Source organism: Lathamus discolor, chromosome 4, assembly GCF_037157495.1.
Source record: "Lathamus discolor isolate bLatDis1 chromosome 4, bLatDis1.hap1, whole genome shotgun sequence".
In the NCBI taxonomy this organism is placed as follows: Eukaryota; Metazoa; Chordata; class Aves; order Psittaciformes; family Psittacidae; genus Lathamus; species Lathamus discolor.
Genome location: NC_088887.1, coordinates 2,482,144 through 2,504,702, shown reverse-complemented (window position 1 = coordinate 2,504,702; position 22,559 = coordinate 2,482,144). Strand labels below are relative to the sequence as shown.

The 22,559-nt window shown below is 38.5% G+C and overlaps 1 long non-coding RNA gene across 2 annotated transcripts in view; it reads left to right on the top strand.

Moving 5' to 3' along the window:
• The window catches only part of LOC136012907 (uncharacterized), a 309,517-nt gene that overhangs the window by 49,979 nt on the left and 236,979 nt on the right, over positions 1–22,559 (top strand). The gene's annotated exons all lie outside the window — the stretch shown is intronic.

Here is a 22,559-nt window from a genome sequence, read left to right as displayed (position 1 = left end):
TTAGATATCTTCAAGTAGCCTCTTACAATCCAGTGCTGCGTGTTTTTCAGTCCAGGTGGATTTCTTTGATAATGTAGGCATGTGTAGCTTAACGTGAAAATAAGAGAGACTTGAACCTAAAATAAGGGAATCTGAAATTTCCCAAAGCTTGTTTGTTTGTCTGAGAAAATACCAAATCATCGGTATGGCAACTCAGTTCAGATTGCAAAGCACAAAAATAACCTATTTCATGCTTTTGAAAGTATTTTTCTAGACTAGTCTTAACTAAAAGTATTCGAAAGCAGAAAGCTGTGCACAGAAGGCTGTCTCTGCTCAGGCTTGTTAGGGTAAATCTATGAAGTTGAATTTTTTCTGATCTGAATAGATGCCCATCAAGACAGGGTGACTTTTGGATGCTACAGCTCTTACTGTAGAGGCTGCTGAGGACATCTTAGGAAATGTGAAGATGCTTCAGCATTAGCATATGCTTCAACTGAGGCCACGTAATGTTGTTAAGTAAGCAGATGAATGAGACGAATCTTAAATCCAGGATGTTTCACTGCTTTCTGTGCTTTCCCTATTTTTTCAGTAGTATTTAACACCTTTTTAGGTATTGTCTCTTTGTATGTTTCTTTCTTAATTTTAAAAGGATGTGAGCTGACATTAGGCAGGTTCAACATGTCAATCAACTGGATGGCACTGGAGGACCTCATTAAAAACTTAACTAAAATATGACTTCAGCTCATTTTATTTCATCCTTAAGACTTGTTACCCAAAACTGAAAAGGGTTTTTATATTAGCCATGACTGTACTTAGTCCTGAAGACTAGTATGGATCTAAAAGCACTTCTTTGTTGATTTCCTCATGAAATTTTAGCTGAGCATAGATCACTTCCTCACAAAAGAAGTGATTTCAGCATTCTATTCATGTTGAGCTTAGAACAATGATTTAAGATCTCACATGAAGTAAGTATTGAGATTCATGCAGGTAGGTATGTAGATCATATGGTAAGATGTGTGCATAGGTGGGTTCAGAGCTTAATGCTTGTGCTGTTATGCCAGTAATGGGTGTCTGACATAAGTAACATAAAAACTTGAAATGCTTTAGTCAGAAGTCAGGAGGCTACTTTTTCTGCTTGTTCTTTCTTTTTTTCCCCTCAATTCAGGCTTGCTGTCAGACTTTCCTAAGTTTCATAAAGCATCTAATGCTAAAAAATAAGTAGCATTCACCTAAATAATGTCTTGCATGTTAATGTGACTTCTGTGTCATGTACAGGCAGGGAACTGGAAGATTTAAGTTATGTAAGTTTTCATTTAAAGGGCTGTCTATTTTGTTTTATTATTCTCAAGAATTATGAGTAATGCACCTCTTAAACCAGAGCAATTGGAATGAGATTTCAGCAGCTTAAGTCCTGTAAACTGTGCCTGAATAAAATATAATATGATGCTGTGGTGCCTCATCAGAGAAGGCTAAAAAACAAGAACAGAAGAAAAGCTCTGAGTCAAGGCAGTAACCAAAATAACTGGTGAGTATAGGTGACAAGTAAAACAGCATGAAAGAACTTGGAAAACAATTATCTATTTAACATAGCTTTTTACTTGCTGATCAGTAAGCAGCAACTTATTCTCTTGTAACGTCCTGCAGGACTTGCATACGAAATGGTTAACAATGTTGGGGGTAGCATGCAATTTGAAACCAAACCAACCATCTTTTCCTGACCTAACTCTAATGTGGCAGCAAGAGGTGTCTGTGCCATTGTTGTGATGATGGAAAAAAAGAGGGAAGTAGCAAGGAATGAACTTATTGAGCAGTAGTGCAAGGTTTGGGAGGTGGAATTATTTTATAAGAGTGGGAAGATGTTTTTAGCAGATGCTCCGCAGAGCAACACGGGAACAGTGAGGCCAGGGAACAATTTCCAATAACAACCAAGACATGTCTGTGATGGGGGCAGAGGACTTGCCCATGAGAACAAGGAGATGTCTGGTTTTTAATGTTTCCCATCCGTATGTGGTACAGTTTCTAGGAAACAAGATTACATCAGGGCAAGGAGCTAGCCAGAGACACAAGGGGAATGACCACATGGGCTATTTTGAGAGTTGTCATTTCAATAAAGACTGCTTCATCCAGGACCTTTCTCAGGTTCAAGCGGTTACGGAGTTCAGTCCAGTCTGTCATTCTTCCCTGAAACAGTCCCCTGACATCTTCAAGTCTTTTGGAAATCTAAACTCTCCCTCAATTGCACTGGAAACCATGCAGATGTAGTTTTGATGTGTAAACGTCTTTGACTTCTGAGTGCTGATGGACTGGTTTGGATATCAAAAAAATCACAAGGGAAGAAATGCAATATGTCGGATTTGATATATCCAAGGAAAATCTGGACTTGCATGTTAGACTCTTTCAGAGGGTTGGTCTGGTTTAGGAAATCTTGCCTTGCCTCATGCTCTACCTTGCGCTATAGGGCTAGTAATTAATTGTATGCGGTTGTTCTTAATAAACCATGTAAGTAGCTGGGTCAAAAATTTGTATTCAATATGCTTGAAAAGCATCCAGAGCAAATCCCCTCGGGATTGTCCTGTTACTAAGAAATGATAAAATTTTTTACTGGATTTTTGCGGATGAAGCAATATTAGTGTTCTGAAACATTCTAGAACAACGCAGTAAAATCTGTTCCATTTTTCAAGTCATGAAAGAAGCACCAAGTAGGTTGTTTTTTCTTGAGAAAACAGGGGTTTTTTTTCCTTCCTTGAAACACTGCCTTTTAATTAATGTAGCCTGTATTTAGTGGTGCCAATACAGTCTTGTGAATAATTTAACTTCAGCTTCTTCAGAAACAGAAAGTTCAACTGTAAGATCTTCAGACCTAAGAAATATGTTGTAAAGAGCTGCAACATGACCTTTTGTTTAGCTTTATGCTGCACAGATACTTTGCCTTGGTAAAAGTGTGTCAGAGTAGACCCTTTCTTCTGTTTCTTTTTGATGTTTTTCAGATATGGCTTAAGTACTAATTTTCTATTCCATATCAAATTAATATCCTTTTATTTGTGTGTTTCAAGCTTGTTCTGGTGGCTGCGAGCTCCTCATCACTCAACTGATCAACTGTGACTTCCTCAATGCTTAATAGGGATTTTCATACCTTCTAAGCTTTCCATGTGTCAGAATGTGGAAGTTGCCACAGAGTACTGGATTTCACACAGCAATAAATGGTAGTAAATAACAGACAAAGATATCAGCAACCTGACAAAGCTTTACAAAAATGAAACCATTAAATCTGTTGTATCATTCCTTCTCAAATTATGTCCTTACAGGTTTGATGCAGTGTCCAGTAAGTCATAGAATCATAGACAATTTAGGGTTGGAAAGGACCTTGCGATCATCTAGTTCCAGCCCCCCTGCCATAGGCCAGGGGCACATCCCACTAAACTAAGTCATGGTGTAAAGAGCCTTGAAAACATCTTGCAACACCTGATGATGGGTCAGGAAGACTTAATAGTGTGTTAGGGAAGTAAATAAAAGGGGTTTTTTTCCTACTAACAGCTTGAGGAGAGAGGTAGTACCCTAGCCATTCCCCACCGGGCAGTCTGATGTGTGAAGATAAGCACTGAGATGAGCAGCCCGCTTTAAGGCTGCCTGTATTGCTTACCAAGTCTAAGGAACAGGGTTGTTAACTAAACTTCCCACTCCCTCAGCACTTAAGGAGAATTCAATCCCAGTTGGTCAGGGGAAGGGTTACAAAGATGAATGCTGTGATATTTTTTTACTTCTTTTAATTTTTTTATTGTTATGATTTTTAATTGCCAAGTGTTTATCTTCAGTAATGATCCGGAGGTCTGTTAGAATAGTTTCTCTTCAAGTTAGCCTTAGCCAGATTTACATGCAACAAGAAACTGGGCAAGGACCCTTTTGAAGTGTGTAGTTGGCATATTTTTTAGTATTAGGTAAACTTTCTGTGTACCAGAGGGGAAAAGTTCTGTTTCATTTCTTAGAGCATTAGGAAAGCATTGGATAGGAAGTGATATAGGGAGAACCTATAAGTAACATTTTCAAGAACCAGAATTATCCTAGTCAGCATACTTGATGGAGGGTAAATCATGTCAATCGTATCTTTGTTACATAGTTGTGAGTGATCCTAAGACAAGAGTTAGATCATCTGGCTTTTCAGTAAATGCAGGACATGCTATTGAAACAATCCAAGATAAGTAAGTAAAAATGTTTGCATGTTGGAATGCACAAATACTTTTTAAGGTTGGATTCATCCGCTATGTGGTTTTATCGTAGATCCTGCAGTCATGGGCTTTTGAACTCTTCTGCTGAGCGTGTTTGCTCTTGGGCTACTTAATGCTAGAAAAGCTTGTTAACACAAGACAAAGCTGGGGGAACAATAAATAATGGTGCAGACCTGCTGGTGGGACCCATCCATGGAATTTGCTGCAGGGCAGTACTGTGAATGTGGCTTGGGTTTCTTATAACAGCTCCACTTCTAATTAAAAACCAGACCGTAATTGGAAGAGGCACCACCCAAATCTCCAGTGGTTGTCTCAGACTTCTGAAAGGCCTAGCTCGCTGTTTTGTGCCCCGGCAGACAGGAAAGGGCAATTCTCAGTTTTATAACCTTGGGAATATGAAGCTGTCAATTGTGTTAGGTGTACAAGTATGGTGACACAACAGGTCTGGGGAAAAAATCCAAATCCCACAAAACTAAACCTACAAGGCATTCAAAACAGAATATAAGCATGGTGTGCCTTTTACTGAGGCTAAAATCTGTTACTTGAAAAGGCTAAAACATGACCTTGTTCTGATCTTAGTGCTTTTGAGGGGAAGAGTCTTCTGACTGTACACTGCTTTTTAATATAGCAGAAAGTGATGAGACTATGCAGCTTAATGGTGAACATAGACAAATTGAGTCTAGAAATGAGAAAGTAGCTGTCCACTGCAATGTCTTAGGTATGGGTATGGCTTTTTGTACCAAGGAGGTCAGAGCCAGAGTTTTGCAATGTTACGGCTTCTAGGATATAGGAATCTGAGTAACAATATATGGTTAGATTCTTTGACCCAGCTCACAGCTTGTATGCATCCCAATTAATTTTTTCTGTACTCATCTTTCAGATGTGAAAAATTGAATTTGGCTGTTCCTCAGCCGTACAAGTACGCTAAGCTTACTTCCAGTCAAGTGCTCAAGGCTTTTGAGGTTGTCAGGGCTTACAGATCTGCCATGGTTTTTAAGCTATGAAAATGCTTAAAGAAGTATTGCAATTAGTACTATTATGCAATAAAATATGGAATGTTGATTGAGTCAGTTAAATGTTTGTTTAAAGCAAAATTCCATCTTGACTAAAGATACTTCATATCACTATTTATAGAGCAAACTCCGCTGAAAGCTGGCATGTTGATCACAGAATTTCATATTGTCACGTTTCTTTGATACATAGCATGGATAAAAAATGATAGTTTGAAGAATGCATGTGAAAAATGCTACTGATACAAGGTATAAATAGAAATAAATCTATTTAAGTCTGCTTATGGCCTCTCATGAAATACCTTGTCTGCAACATAACTAACCTATGACAGTCTGTTAGGTCTACACATTTGACAGATAGTTCATACGCACTGGCTTACATTTTCTATAGGAAGCTTTATAGAAATCTGAATACTCAAGCAGGATCCATTTTATGTTTTGCAATTAAATGTTTGTATCTCCCTTGCAGCCTTAAAAGCTTTATAAACTGGGAAGTTCATCACTACTGAAACCTTCCCAGGAGATCTGGAGAGAAAGGATTAGAAGACAAAGAAAAAAACCCATCAACAAACAAAGAAAACCCTCAACCCCCCCCCCCCCCCCCAAAAAAAAACCCAAACAAGAAAAAAACTGCCAACATACCATACAAATGCCAAAAAACCACAAAATCTTGAGTATATCAGATCAGGCCTAAAATGCCCATTCCTTAAATTAGCTCAAATTTTGCTCTTTATCATGATTTTTTCTAGAATATAAGCTTCCAAGAAACGACATAACCATTGATAAATCTTAATTTCATAGCTTCGGTTCTTGATGGCAACTTTTCCATTACTAAACTCAGCTTTGTTTCCCAATGAAAAATACTGAACCCGACTTCAGCTGAGTAATCAAAGAAGCTTAAGAAAGAAAAAGAATCATGAGCTTTTGGCTGATGATTAATAACACTAACCCTGGTTCAGTGAAGATTTCTGATGAACAAGTTTAATGTTCTATATCACCTATCATTTGCTCTAAATTCTGTATATATACACCATATGTTTGCTGTTATAAAGCTGTTCCAAATCAGGTGAAGACTACACAGTGGTAGGAATATGAATCTTAGTGGAGAGCTTTTAGAAGCGAAGTTGACACGCCTAACAAGAAGCTTAAAGAGAAGGGCTTTCCATAATACAGTTTTCCGTGAGAACTGAGTGTGCTCACTTGAATTTCTGGCTTCTGCAGTACACTGGGTTGATATCCTGACAATTATTAATGAATAATGACAACACCAATGAGAATTTAAATGGGATCCTATGTTAGTTTGGAGCCTAAAAATTGATTTATCCTATTGTAAACTTAGGCTATACTAACACAGTGAAAGGGTGTCTCCCTGCTCCCGACTTTTCCTCATGTTTATACTCGGGCACTTTCTGTTCTGTGAACCTAAAGGAAGTCTCAGGGACAGAACTGTCTCGTTCCAGAATGCAGAGGACTCAGGTTTGCTTACTGGAACAGACTACCACAACTGTGCTTGTACAGACTATGCGGAGCTGCATGGATGCGATGCGGTGGGAAGCAAACCACGTGGCTGAATAGCAAGGCATTGTAGTTGCCACTTTATAGAGTGGTTTAAGTAAAATCTCAAAAGCTTGGATTTAATTTATGCCCTGAAGTGCTTCTCGGTTTCTGCCTTGAAAATTATATCTTGATAGAGAAGGCTATTACTTAAATGTTGAAAGACTCAGTTTGTGTTAGTCAAAAAAAAACATCCTGGAGTTTATTTCTTACAGCTTGTTCATCAGGCCAAGGCTAGTTCAAAAGTGTACTTGGCTTCACAAGTTAGCTAGGAATGTTTGTTACACGTATTACAGATTAAATGGTCAAGCAAAACATGCTGTGGCATAGATACCTCTTCCTGCACTCCAACTTCAATAAAAGGACTACTCTAAACCCAAATTCAGAATGTAATTGCTTTAAAGAAACAGGATTTTTTTTTTCTTTTTTTCAGGGTTTTAACAGTAAAAATTAATGGTTTTACATTTCTTTGATATGTCACTGGCTGTATGATGGTCAAGGCATAGCTAGATATTTATCTATGAGGACTGAGCAGTACTTCTGTGTTGAAGAAAACATAATTATCTAGTTTGGTTTTCTTTCTTTCCCTTCTCTCTACTGTCAGCTGGCAAGGTTTAGACAGTGACCTAGATTTGTCTCAAGGGATGTAAGAAAACTGAACCTCAACCCTTCCCCTGCCCATCAACAGTCAAACTTCTTAAATTTGTCATCTTTTTGCACTTCACAGATGTTTTTTGAAGTCTGCTATCACCCAGAACTGAACTTCCTCTTTTCATTATATGATCATACTTGTTAAGTCTTTGCAAATAAGCTACGAAAGAAGTTTTACTCTTATTTTAGTGCAAGACTTCAAATTTCCATTGCATGGCTCTTACGAGGCCAGTGCTGAAGTTTTAGACTCCTCTACTATCTTGCTTAGAGCCTGGAGTGCAGTTCTTTAATTTTATGAGGTGCTTTAGTGTACTCTGTAATAGACTGAGTGCTGGATCACTTACTAAGAGTAGTTTCCCTTAGACTGCACGTTGAAAACACCCTAAAATAGTAAATAACACTTTACAATTGCCTTGTCACCCTTCTTGCCCTTGTCTAGTTTTATGTTTCTGCTGCTACATGCCTGTCTTTTCCACCTCCATGTGCATTTGGCAAACACCTGATGAATTCATGCTAAAATGGATGAAGCAGGATCAGCTCCCTGATCCAGATTTATTTTGCAGCCACAAAATAGTTGTTCTGGTGTAGAGGGTAGGGTTCAGTAGCAGCTCATTCTGAAACAAGCAGAAATGTTTAGGTTGAATATATGCCTGCTTCTTTAAATAACTCTGCAGTCTTAAAGTGTTTGTTAAACTACAGTCAGAAGTTGAATTTGGTAATTTAGAGACAGAAAGCACCCTAATTTGGTAGCTACCAGCGGCTGCTTTTAGCCTTCTTACTCAGTAACTGAGAAGCACTCTTGCATGATGGGCAGTTATGTGCTGAGTGAATGAGCTTCTGTGCACTGGCACATTCTGCTAAATACGACTTAAAACTCAGCCATGCCTTTAAAAACATTTAAGAGTGTTTGTTGAAGTAGTTACTGGAATGCAGGTTGCTTAGACTTATTTGTGCCTCCATTAAGTGCACTCTCTTAAGTACTCCAGGTGGGATTACATTGTAGTGTGCAAGTGAAACCTCGCCATTAAAGGATGGGATTTTTGGCAAGCTGTCCCCCATCTCTTGACAAATGATGCGAATTGCTGGAAAAGATTTGCCTGTCCTACAAGACCATTATTTGCTGGGTTGTAGCTTGCTGGTGGAAACAAGGTGGGATGAACACCGGGAAAGCCAGAAGGACAGAGCAAAACTGTGTAAAGAGGTGCAACTGAGGAAGCTGTGCTTGAAAGCAGAGACACAGACTTCAAATGCAATGAGAATTTCTTGAGAGATGTCAAAAATCATTGTTGGTTTATGTAGTCAATTACTGTGGGAATAAGCATTTTTCTTCTTGTTTTCCATCTAATTTTGGCCATCTCTTGTGTATATAGAGGAGAAAAGCTAAATCTTAATCGAAGAACATACTGCAAACCAAAATAATTAAGCCAAATAACTTGAGTTTCAACTGATTGCTAAATATTCATAAGTGCTGAATTCTAATTTAGAAAAGTTACTTTCTTATGTTTTTATTCAATTATAACCTTTAAAGAGCCTAAATAATACTTTCAATGTGATTGGAGCACTTCAGTAACTGCATAAAGGCAAAAGCTGTTAGTGCCTACCATATAAGAAGGGGTATCAGCCAGCAATGAATTACACGGCTAACAAATGGCATCCTCAACACGAATGCCAATAGCAACAGTGTATTGCTTATAGTGCAGAAAGAATAAATAGTGTCAAAATCACATCATGGTTTTTCTAATGATTTAAATGAGTTTAAATTATAGTTTTTCTTAAGGAATAAAGTTCTATTCATGTGTTTTTAGGGGGCTGGTAATTATTTTTTTGGAGGATGGGAAAACTGATCTTTCTGGTTTAAATACCTTGTTAGCTTTTTCTTATGGCATAGAAACATGACCATGAAAGCGGCTTTGGCTGTTATCTAGAGAAGACAACCAGGAGTACAGTACTCACTCTTGATTTCTGTACATGAATGCCTATTCTTCTGAGGTTTGCAAGATGTGCATCTTTTGTCTGTTCTATATGAATTTTCATAAGGCATCTTTAAACTACCAGTACAGTTTTAGTATGAGTTATCATAACCAGCATAATAATTAATATATTCTTGTGGAGCAATTCTCTCATTGATCTTCACATTCAAACCTGGAAGGAATTGCCCAAACTTTTTTTCTTCCTCAGATTACCTGAAAACCTTTAAAGTGTTAAAATGCCTCAAGCTGGATATAAGTGTATGCTAGATTGCCAGGGTGATACCAGAAATTTGGCCTCTGATGTAGCAGCTTTCTTAAGAAAGAAATTAGAAAAAGGTTATTTTGAAGGAGCTTAGCAAAATCCTAATGCTTTTTTCAGAACATGAGGGATAACACACACAAAAAATCAATACTTGTATAGGCAATATTCAGTGTAAATTATGTTTTTACAGAAACACTTGACATCAACAGTCATAAAGTTTGAGAGAAGGGAACCAATGATAGCCACAACAGCGATGGCATGGTATCTGTCCATTTAGACAACAGAGGTGGGCTCTAAGAAAGCACTGTAGAGTAGTACTGCAAGCACTCATGAGCAGGGCTGGAGGATGTGGTTGTGAGGATACAGGCAGCTGTAGGCACCAGCACCCCAGCAGGGTGGCAGCCTCCCAGAGCTCTGCTTTCAGTCAGGATCCGAAATCCAGGACTGGCCCCATGCTGTTGACCTTAAAGGAATACTCTTGAAAACACTTTCTGCAATGTATCTTTCAAGTCGGAAAGACAGCAGGTAGGCGCATGAAAAAAGCTTGAAGCTCCTGCAGTTCTTCTTTCCTTCTTCTCACTCCAGATGTGAAAGGGAGCAGAGGGACAATTATGAAAAATATAGTGTTTAATGTCTGTGTCAAATTGTAGCTCCACTTTTGCGCACAGTTTATGAAACAAATGGGTTCTTGAATTGAATGTGCTGTCAGTTTTTTCTGCTCACAGTAATGGATATTCTTCTCTAGGTTCAAATCCAATAAGAGGATGATAGATGTGCAAGTGAGAGCTCTGCATTGTGGTGGAGAAAGAAGTGTTTGTTTTATTGGTGGTGAAATAGGTCTTCAACTTTTTATTAAGCCTAGTAAGGAATCTGTGGAATATTTTGGGGGAATTTGGGTGGGTTGGGGTTTTTTTGGTTTGTTTTAGTTTTTGGTTTTTCTTTCTTTCTATGTAGAAATAGAAAAGTATGGAAGAGAGCAGTCTAAAAACATCAATGGTAAATACTCTAGAATCCCAACAGAAAGCAAACTGACCATAGTCTTGGTAGAGTTGCAAGGGATCTGACTTAACTTTTTATGCTGCTAGTAATTTTCCACTGAAACAAGAACTATGTTGTAAAACCTCTTCAGACTCAGACCTACCAAATGCATCTTCTATTTTATCTTAATGGTTTTCTCCTTAATAATTTCAACATGGACAGTGTTGAATTGCTTCAGCCGGCAGGCATGGCAATACCATAGGGCTTCGAAATGGAATAAAGTAGTAACAAAAGGGTCTCAGCTCATTATTGGCTTTTATCAGCTGTGATACAGAACAAAATGTCATTGGTTTCAACTGTTTGCACTCAGTCTGGTATCACTACCCACAAGACATCTGCTGGGAGACTTAATTTTGTCGCACTGGTGTTTCTCACAAGGGGAATGAGTTGAATGCGTGTGGTTAATGATAGGGTGCGTCTGCTGTCGTGCTGTCAGAAACATCTATCTAGATGTAAATATTTTACATAAGCTTAAAAAGACAAAGGCTAAATTGGTTTCTGCAGTTTGTACATAAATCAGTGCAGCAAAGGGTAAAACATCAGTCACCTTTCTCTGGCTAGATGGGCTAGGGATGAGAAAATCTAGAATAGTTTTCTACTCGTATTGCAAGCACATTTTTACTGGCCTCTCTTAATAAGAAAGATGTGATCTCCACAGGGAGAAAGAGATAAAAGGCCAGAGAGAGTAAAAGATAACCAAAAATGAAGTACAACTTTGTATCTCCAATAGGTGAGTACATTATGTGCTGTAATTGATCCTGCTCATCAGATTAAAAATTGAATGAGTGTGTGAGGGTACAGGGAAAGAGATATCAAGTAAGGAATAAGAGTTTCAGTGCAAGAATCATTTGAAAAATGTCTAATGGTAACACGTTGTTTGAGCAAAGGAAGAGCCAAAAAGTACATCAGGGAGGTGGCCTATGGTTCCTGAGTGACCTTGTCCTCCTTGCTTGATCAGATTACTCTGTGTCTTTTTTTGTTAGCTATATATTGGCTTTATCTTTTACAGTCTTTTCAATTTTGGGCACTTGGATCTATTGTCTACTCCAAAAAGCTGGAAAACTGAATTGGTGGAAATAGAAAGACAAGTCGCACTCTCAACTTCCCCTTTTTCTTTCTGTTTATATCAAATGATGATTTTTCCCCTTGTCAGTTAAATTGTATTTGCAAAAATACAGATTTTTTGCTAAAAGGTGAATTTCAAGGATATTATCTGTTGGTTTTGGTCACTAGCAATTTGTCATCTTGTAAGGGCAGCTGGGTTGCTAAAATTTGAGTTCAAAGGCCATGTGCTTGGACCATCCAGACTTAGATGAGTTATTTTTAGGCCAGCCTTATGTCAGCAGTCTAAAAGGAGATGTGCACCATGCACTCCAGCAGATTCTTGCATGCACAACAGCTGTGCTAGCAGAGACTAAATCTCTCCGTAACATCACTGTGCTGTAGAGAAACACTCTCTGGAAGGCATGTTGAGCAGGAGGTTCCAGGATCCCTTCCTCCATCTCAGATGAACCACTGCAGTTGATATTTAGCTAATTATTGTCTTTTTCTTCTGCTGAATGTGAAGACAGCTTGCCTTCACAGTAAACCAGCGCTTTCAAGTTGCATTTATTCCTTTTTGTGAACTGTTTAAAGTTCTTTCCTTCTAAAAGAAATGTTTTATCTTAAAAGAGCAAGTGTTAAGGAGGGTTTAAAAACACAGATCTAAACTCCAGAAAGCTAGAAGCTTCAACATTTGTGCGTATTCATGGGTTTTATTTCTTTCAAGTACGCCTACTTGAGGGCAAATGGAATTCTCTCGCCTCTTCTCCAGACAGGTATAGAACTGACCTGAAATGATTTTTCTTAATTTCCTTTTCTCAAAGTGAAGCTCATACCCAAATTAAGGGTAGTTTCCCACATTATCATCCTTTCCAGCCTGTTTTAGAAATTAATGTTAAACGTCTACATTTAAATCAAAGCAATCACCATGCTCCTAAAGACTGATCATTTAGTGTGGGGCTTTGCAAAGCTGTAAGGTCTTGCTCAATATAAAACCATGCTCTTGTTCTTTTCTTTTTTCCTTTTTTTTTTTTTCTTTTCCTTTAGTTTCTTTTCCCTGTTAGTTGGAAAAGACAAATGTATGCTGTCTAGTAGTGACAGCACCGGGGGTGCTGAAAAGGGTACATTTATCCATGTCATCAGCCTTGTTTCTTTTGTTTTACTTCATGAAGATTTTTGGCATGTGCCTTTCACTTCTGAACATCAAAATGTCTGTTCTTGGTTTTGCCCCCTACCCTTTCCCACTCCAAGATACCTTCATGTCTTCCTAGGACATCACATTGGTACCTACGATTATCATCCCTGTGACATTTTGCTCCCCTGCCGTGGTTTGGTGGGCAAAAGACTTTACATTTGCTCTTAATTTCACATATTCCTGATAAGGAAGAATAGTCATCATTGTTCTAAACCTCAAGTTTTACTTGATTATTTATTATGCTTTTCATGCAGGGTTTGGATGAATTACTGTTTGTACAATTGACATGACGGGAAGGATCATTATTTCCATTGCTGCCCTCTGGGGAGTTCTCTAAATCTGATGCTAAGACTGTGATATTTTCAAACTCAAGTATTGTATTCTCTTATGGTAGATCCTTCCTCTGTTTCTTTCTCAATTTTCCCTTTTTTCTTTTTGGGAACATCTCTACAATTACTGCCAGAAAACCCACGTTGTTAATAGTAATGCTACATTTTGCAGCATCCAAATGCACTGTAATTAGTTCACAGTGCCCAGTCTGCTTCTTACAGGTCTGTTGAAAGTTCAAGTTTTGTTTCCTAGGTTTTACAAGGGTAGAGGCCCACTTTATAACCATTTAAGCTTTTTGTTTGAATCGTAAAACAGTTATGGAGTAATATTTCTTCAGGTGACTGGTACATGCTTTCCAGTAGCTGAAGGACAAGGGTTCAAATACAACCATGTGTGGTATTTTTGGTGGTGTTTTTTTGTTTGGTTTTGGTGGGGTTCTTTGGCATTTGTTTGGTTTGGGGAGGTTTTTGGAGGTTTTAAGAAGTATTTGCATTTAGTAGTGCCCTTTACGAAAATGGACTCGAGCAATGTCTGCTACACAACACTTCAAACAATTCCATCAACCCTATTATCTCATTTGGTTTTGTCTGTATCATGTGGAAAAGTAGAATATGGTAGATCTCTTACAAAATTAGTTCTAATGTTTTTCTTTTTTTTTTCCTTTTTTCTTTATTTTTTTAAATGGAAGCCACCATAGTCCCCGCTTTCTTCTGCTTCCTTCTCTATTACACAGCTGTACATGTGTTCAACTCAATTTTACTAGAAATACAGAATTTAGAATAACATGTGATTTCTGGGGACAATCCCCACATTGAAATATGCTATTTGAGGAAGCTACAGTGTTTATGCTAGTTGTCATGACAACATACATACAGGCATTAACAGCTAATAAGTGTAAGCTGCTTTTGTTTAAACAGTAACCAAAACCACCCTACTGCCTTCGCATCTTTCTTGGCGCTGGAGATGCGCTTCTTGGCTCTGACGTGCAGTCTTCCTAATGTTGTGAAATACTTTGCTTTACATAAAACCCATGTCTGAAGTTAAATGCATCAAGATGAATTCTGATATTTTAAGATTTTGTAAAGCTTAACTGTGATTTGTGTTTGAGTATTAATTATTAGTGGGCATCTGTAGTCATGAGATTAGAGTGCACCTGATAGCTGCTATTTTTGACGCCTAAATCAAGTTGATAAAATAGTCACTTCTGAGTCAAAACCAGAAAAAAATAATAAACCCCCAAACTGGAAACACCGTAGTGATCTCAACCCGCCTTGTTCACATGGGGATGTCACCTGTGAAAATAATCATAAGTTAACAGCTCCATCACTGGGTGATTTCATCATTAACTCAAATGCTGCATCACTTCTTAAGGTGAGCTTTAGGCTCAGAAATTCAAACTGGTTTTTAAGGTTTCTTCAGGAATGTTATGTTCTCACCTTGCCTTAGACTGCTGGGGTCAATCTGAAAAAAGTCACTGAACGTTCTAGCTTTTGGTTTCTTCTGTTGAAGGACCACTGTGTCAATATTAGCACGTACTAATTGTAAGAAGCAGTATTATTATTGTGGCTGAAATAATGATGCTTATAAAACAAGTTGCGGCCCCTGGATATATTGATTGTTTTTACACTGACTTCCCTGTTAGCTATGTTATCCTTACCTGAAGTCCCCAGGAAGGAGGTATTCAGTTTTAAGGTGGAACAAGCTCGTCATTTGAAATCTTGCTATGCTGAAGTCTCATCTGCCTATCTACACATAATACTGCAGGTATTGATGAAAGATGTAAATTGATTCCTTCTGAAGAAGAAATGCTGAATGCTGTTCTGCCTATAGTCAGTGAAACGTGGTTGCCTAGGGAATGGATTGATAAGTTTTAAGAACATTGGCTTTGACACTACACATGATTACTGGTAGCCTTGCTTCTTGCAATAACTGGACACAACACCAGCTCCAAGTTCTTTATTTTCTGTGACAGTTGAAAGATTTTCCTGCTTTACAGTACTTACTGGCAGTATTTCATGACAATGAAGGCTCTCTAATGGCAGTGTCTGGTGGTAGGTTCTTTATCCTAGTGTTACCTTGAAGTAAGGGGATTTAAATACCCTGGGCATCTTTGAAGAAGGGAAGCCCCAGCAGGGCACGCTTCCTGAGCCTGTGTCTGTTCAGTGTAAAGTCTGTAACCTTCTTCATATCTACATTATTAAATGCATACCTTTTGGCTCTAATGTCTCTAGCTTTCTGTTTAAGTCTTTGCCAGGCTGAGTGAGCTCCAGTATATAGTCAGGATGAGGCAATAGGTCAGGTAGTGCTTGCCCTCTCTGACTGAGGTGTATGCTACCAGCTGGGACCTGTATCTCACTGGAAAAAAATAGCAGAGGTGAGGTCAAAGACCCAGGTTAAGCCAAACATAGTGTTATCAGTAGTCTTGTTGATTCATAGGGACACTGGAGGCTAATGTTTGAGATGTCATCTGTGATGTAATTGCTACATAATGAAAAAATACAAATTAAATGTTCGCAAGTGGATCTAAGAGGGATGTCGTATCAGTCTGGTTGCGATCAGAACAGAGACTGAGCTTGGTAGTAAGTCTAGTACTTGGTAGTTTTGAAACAACACTCATCGGTGTGATGTTAACAGTGGGATTGGGAGCAGAAGAAAGTGTTGATGGGAGTTAGGTATGTACTATGCTGCATGGACATGGAACTTCAAGTTACTCCAAGTCCTAATTGATTCAAAATGTAATTGTTCACCTTTTTAGGCAGACCCTCTTGGACTATGTAGACTTGTAGCTTGGGTAGTTTCTCATTGCCCAGCACTTCATGAGTGTCAATTGCTGGTCAGTCTGTGCCTGTCACAGTGCTAACCCCAGGCAGTCAGTTAATAAATTTGTTCTATGTCTACTATAGTAAATTGTCATTCATTGACTGTACCAGAGAACTGACCATTCACTGACATGATTTTGGAACCTAAAAGCTATCACGGTCTTGCAGAAATATGCTGTCACAGCTCAGAACAGAGCACAGGGAGGGCCATTTTCAGCAGGCATTTAATAAGATTTGGGGCCAAAGGGAGTTTTTCAGCATAACGTTAGAATCTTTTATGCCAACAAGCATGTTTAATTTATGTTCCTGGGTATGTCTGATTTGCTAATATAGGCAGAGCCTTTTCTTTTTGTGAAATTTCTAACTCTTCCCTATTAAAAATAGCGAATTAAAGGTCAAAGTCTTTTCAGACTACATGAGACTCTGTTGAGAGATTCAACTTCTTTCTCTTTGACAAGTTGGATTATGGGCTATGTAAAACTTTCCTGTTAGCTGTGACAGGAAATATCCTGGGCTGAGGACTGTGCAGTCCCTGCAGGGTTGTATTTTCACTAGTCTTACTTTTGAGCGTATACCATCCGTGTGCTTCCACTATACCGAAGTCCAGGAAATAACCAGGACTTAAGAAAAATGTCTTCAGGACACTTAAGAAGGTATGACCAAAACTGCAAAAAAGATAAATCTTTGGCTCTGAAATTACGTTTTTACCCAGCTAAAGATTCATTACGCTTTCACAACCTTGGAGAATTGAGAGTGCTGTTAGTCTCTTATTTTTAAACTTTGGAAATGTTGGAATTCCTGTAGGGTGGAATTGTAGGAACCATCCCTGCTTTGTTTTATCTTGATTCCAGAAAATATTGGTTGGAGAACATGGTGGATATCGGGGAGGTCGGAGGAGGCTGCTAGTATACCTGTGGTCAACAGGTCTCTTGGAAAGCGAAAAGCTGCTTGATAGTCTGAAAGCATGCGTGCTGTCTGATTGTGTATGGCTAAGCAGAGAATTATGGCTTTCTCCTCATCTGAAGGGGAAGATCAAGAGGTGATTTCCATTCACTTTTTTATTAGCTTTGTGAAAATAGCAATCAGCAAAGCAAGGCAGCTTTGCACTGAAAGACACTTTTTTTGCTGAGAATACTTTTTTTTTTTATCCTTTTGTGAAATTTTTTACCATTTCGTTTCTCTCAGAACTTGAGAGAGTTTAGCTTGACTGCATAAATGCATTCCTTTGTGTAAGTATTCTATTCTTTTTGTTATGTTTTTTAGTAACCTACGGAGTGTCCACCTCCAAATTCAGAAATGACCCAACTATTTTCACTTGTAAAGCTGGTCACATATCCCAGCCAGTATAGGCTCTCCTTCGCTATAGCAATACATGAAATTTGGTAAGGGTGTTCTGATAGAATACTAAAGAAGCTCTGAAGACAACTGTCTGTGGTTGATTAAGAGTGTTTTAACTTGCAACTGTAATCAGATCTGTGTTATCCAATTGAAAAAGCCAATCCTCAATCAAGCTATAATTAACCCACGGAGTGGTGTTTATACTGCTTGGTTAAAACCTTGTGTTTTCTAGATAATTGCATGATACTGACAAGACAACTGTATAATGAAAATAAATTTATTGAGATTTTGATAGGAATATGCTTATTTTGTGAATAAATTACTCAGTCATTTGTGTCACATTGTAGATGTATTTGTACCGTGTTAATAAGCCAACATGCTTATGGCAAATAATTGTAGCACCCTTGTACTGAAAGTGAATTGCATTCCCCATGGAAATGTTTGCCACCATAGTTTGATTGCTTTCATGGTTCTATTGTTTGGTCTATTTTTTCCTTAAATTGTACTATATGAGTGGTTTTTTCAGCTGTTCTTTTATTTTTTAGCTTGCTGCTAGTACTGCTGCAGGTTTGCAAAACAGGTTTGCTTGCTGAAAGCCTTATCTACATTCTCTGTGTAAATAACCTCATTTAATCAAATACATTGTCACTGTCTACAGACCTGTCTATGTTAACAAGAAGTCAACAGTCTTGTGCAGGTAGGAACAGTGTCAGCCCTGGAAGTCCCAAAAAATGGCCAGTGTTATACAGTTGAAAATTTACTTTTTTTTCTAAAGTTGATTATCCAAGAGTTCTGCCATTAGGACAAATGTTTGACGTTGTGACTCCCACAAGGCTGAAAGTCTTGTAAAAGCATGAGGGTCTCACAGACAATGTGAACATGGGCAGCACATGCGCTTTTTGAACCCACAGAAAAGCCCCAAATTTATTGTGACCCTGCATGTGCTTGACGGCCAAGAAAACAGTCAAGGCCTCACTAAATCATTGTCTTCTCTGTGCCACAGTTGGCCTTAGCTGCCTCAGCTTCCCTGCTGTAGCTGATGATGGCATGAAAGCATTTTGCCATTCGAGGGTGATAATGTAGTGAAGGGACAATTTCTGCCGCTCTTCACAACACAACTTAGGCTGCTGGAGGGATGATTTTTTTGTGTCTGAAAGCATGCTGCTATGCTGCGCAAAGGTAAAACAAAACGAGCCAAACAAACAAAAAACAACCCCCCAAACCCATTAGACGGTGAAGTTGAACCCATTTTAAAAAAGAAGGCTTTTTCTTAATGCAGTGCATTAGCAAATGCACAGAGTGGGAGATAGGCAATGTTCAGAAAGCATTGCAGACAACTGAGTGCTCCCCAAGTGTTTCTCCAAGTGATGTTTATCAAAAAATGCAAAAATGGTGTGGTTTTCATTAAAGCCAAAAAAGTGATAGCACTGGACTTCTGTATCATTTCTGTAGTGATCTTATAAGTGGGCTGCTCCAAATCTATCCTGTATTCTAATAGTTGAATTAAGTTTAATCTCTTTTACTACAAACTCTCCCCTGTTGTTTTATTACTTCACTTTTAGGATAGATAACACTTTCTTTTCCTTCCCTTGTCTTAGCTAAAACAGTATTACTTCCTTATATGATGCCTTTTTTGTCCAATGTGTTTCTGCTGACTTGAACCAAGGTGGACATGCTTATTCAGAGATTCAGATGGAGATAAACTGTGTTTAAATTGGTAATTGTACAGTGCTGGCCTTTGGAGGAAAAAAACCTCAATTCCAGCTCTGCCAGGTGGTATAAAATATTTGCTATACTTTATATTTGCTGTTGCCAGGCATCTGCATTGTTATATATGAAATGGTGCATTTCTTTGATGTGCCTCTCTTGGTATCTTAGCAATAGGACCTCTATGTCTATAGATTTTCCAGACTTCGTCCTTTATAATAGAAGCTGAATTTCTCATTGTGCTTTTTATATTTTCATTTTCAAAAGATGCATTTCACCCCTGTCATTGTAATTCCTGCTACAAAAAAGGAATGAAATTCTAGTCTCTAAGGAATGCTAAATAAGACATCATGTACATTAGAATTTTGTTATCACTCATGAGTGGCACCTTCTTTGGGTACACTCTTTTTGCTTAAGAGTATCACAGCTATGGATAAATGTGAAATCAGTAGTGATGGTTATAATATTTTCTCCGAGTAAACTACTTCATTGGGATGTAGTCCCGAAGTTGTATGGGATAAGTAAGTAGAACTTTATCTTTTTGGGTTTCTCTTGAAAAGATTGAGTGATTTTTCTCTAGCATTATAATGGTGTTTTACTTTCTCATGAATGCATTCTTTCATTAAATCTGGTGAACTTCAGAAATGGCAGCTTTTCAAGCAACTAGCCCGAGGGCTTCAATACAAAACACAAAAGAAATAGTCAAAACTTTGCCTGCTTATGTGAACTCGTTGGACTGCCCTACGTATTGCTTAACTGTGTTGTGATTATAGCTATTTACATTAGCGTAAATATTTATGTAATGCATAACTGTGAAAGTATGAGGTGCTAAGTAGAGAATGAATGTTTTGTTTACAAGAGAGGTGTTCACTTGGCGCAGATGAAAGCTGTATGGTTTTAGGAGCACAGTTTTCAAGGAAAACATGCACAGCACAATATCAAAAGGAAACATTTGTTCCTTCTCTTTTAATTAAGGCATCTTGCACTTGTCAGCTGGCCTTCAATGTAGAGCAGAACCAAAAGCAGCATTTGTAATTGCTTTGTTAATTCCTTTCTAGGGATTGCAGTGAGCTTTCTCATCTTCAGAATAGTCTTAGACCCAGGTATGAAAGAGGAAACAAACATCAGTGTTGTTAACTGGTTTGGCTCTGGTGGTCATGCTGGCATCCCCACGGAGCAGGGGGCAAGTCCTCAGAGGCTGCAAGGGAGATCCCTTGAGAGGTGCTAAATTCATACCTGGTTTTAATGCGGTTTCACTGCAGAGCTGTCTTTTTCAGTGCAATGCCTTAAAGTCAGACTAACCAATGTCTCTTAATAAATAAATAGGAATTTGCATGTTATTCACTGCATTACAGCCTTTTGGGTTTCAAATCCCTTTTCCTCCTTTTGTTGTCATGATCTCCAATTCCACTCTTTAGGCAAATATTTTAGGTCTATCATAGACCAGAAAACAAGTTCCAGTACTGGCAACCAAAATACATTAATAAAAAACCAAAACACAACTCTTTTTTTGTTTCTTTTTAATGTCAGAAGGGAAGAGAAAACCCAGTGAGAAGAGCTGTGTCCCACTGATTGTCTTTGTTTAGGCCAGATAAGCCTTCCCTTCCAGCACATTTTGATTACTAGGAATTCCCTTTTCTGCATTCCCAGATAGTTGCCAGAGCCTTGAAATGTGGCCTTAAAGCAGCTATTTATATTCACTTGAATTCAAATGGCCATTTGAAAATACAACAGTAAAGCAAAGCAGTGAGATACATCAATAATTGTGTCAGAAAACTGGGAATTAAATGATACTTGGCACAGAGATTGTCATGTTACCTGGGGGTTCCTGGTTCTAAATGAACAGGCAGGAATGATAGGCTTTGTGTTTAAGAGTGAACTAAAATGTCAGCTGAGTGCTTCCAAGTTATTATTGCACTCCTTATAGACAACCAAGCCCGCTACCTGAGCTCTGTTTTTCCCTTCAATGTTCTTGGAATAGGAATGAGCTTCCACCTGCTATGTGGGCAGGTGATGTTTGCAATGGGCACTAATTGATTTGATGGGCTTATCCTGAAAGACAGGAGGGACTTTCAGGAATTTTGTGACATTGTTTTTAAGCAAAGTAGACCAAAAAATGCCATGCGCTGTTGTGGGATTTTTGCCATATTGGTTGACACTGTTAGCTTCAATGAATTTGGAAATTCGGAACAAAACTTGAGCAGACTTGGAATAAATTAGAATAAACTCCAAGACAATACTTGCACGATGCCCTGTGAGCAAAATCTGTAGACTTTTATACAGTTCTAACTGACAAAGATCCCGTTCTCATGCTAATAGAGCAAATACTGAAGAAATGTGGGAACAAAAATAGAGTGAATATGTGTTATACAAGCAGAATTGTGCTGAAGCAGGCTGAATAATGGTGCTCTCTATGGGATGCCAGCCAGCCCATTAATGCTTACTGCTACTGCAAAAGCACTCGCTAATCCTGCACCAGGAATTGTTTTTCTAAATAACATCAGGACTTTGATTTCATTGTAATAGTGCAAGGCAAGGGAGACTTGGGTCTCAGACTCTGGACAGATGGTTTGTCTCTTTGGATGAAGGGTGCTTTGTAATGGTATGTCATGCTGCAATTGCAGCTGACAACAGACTGCACAAGGACCAGCACCTTGAAAGGGGTACTTTGCTGTCTGATTCTGGGCTCTCTTCTTATCCAGTGAAGCTGTCTACTGGGTAGCAGTGACATTTGGGTCTCTTTTGTCTTAACTTCTGAAAGTTGCTCTTGAAAACTTTTACAGTTGCTGCATGAAAGGGTGACAGTGGTGTCAACATTGTATGGGATTAAAAGGAAACAGCTAGTCTGGGCACCAGCACATTGAGCTTCAAGATTTACCAGTGTCATCTTACTCTCCGAATCAGTAGCATCAGAAAGCCAGATCTTAGATGTTGTGGATAGAAATATGCCTATTTCATAAGCATTTAAATGGCAAGAAGATGTAGTTGAGGGAGTGCGTTCGGAATGGCTTAACTTTCCGCTTAAAACCACTGAATTATGTTGCTTTTTGCTGATCTATAGATAAATATTGGGATGGCAAAAAGAAGAGTTTCTTTCAGTGGCAAAAAATGAGGGTCTGTTTGCGATGCTTGTGTATATGCGGGATTTCACAAGGGTAGTAAATAAAGGAAAGCCCACATTGTTTCCCACTGACATGTCTCTTGTTAGGAGACTAGAGAACATGGAAACATACATGAAAATGAACTATTGCTGAAGACAACTGAAGTTTTGTAATCATGTTGAGTTCATGTGGAAGTAGTTAGCCCTGTGCATGACTGCTGTAGGAAATGATCTCTTTGCTTATTGGAAGATGTAGTGGCTTTGCTCCCATGGCAGCCTGGCACCTACCCAGGTAAAGGCATCTTGCATCAAACTCTTTTCTCGATTCCTTTTTTTTTGCAC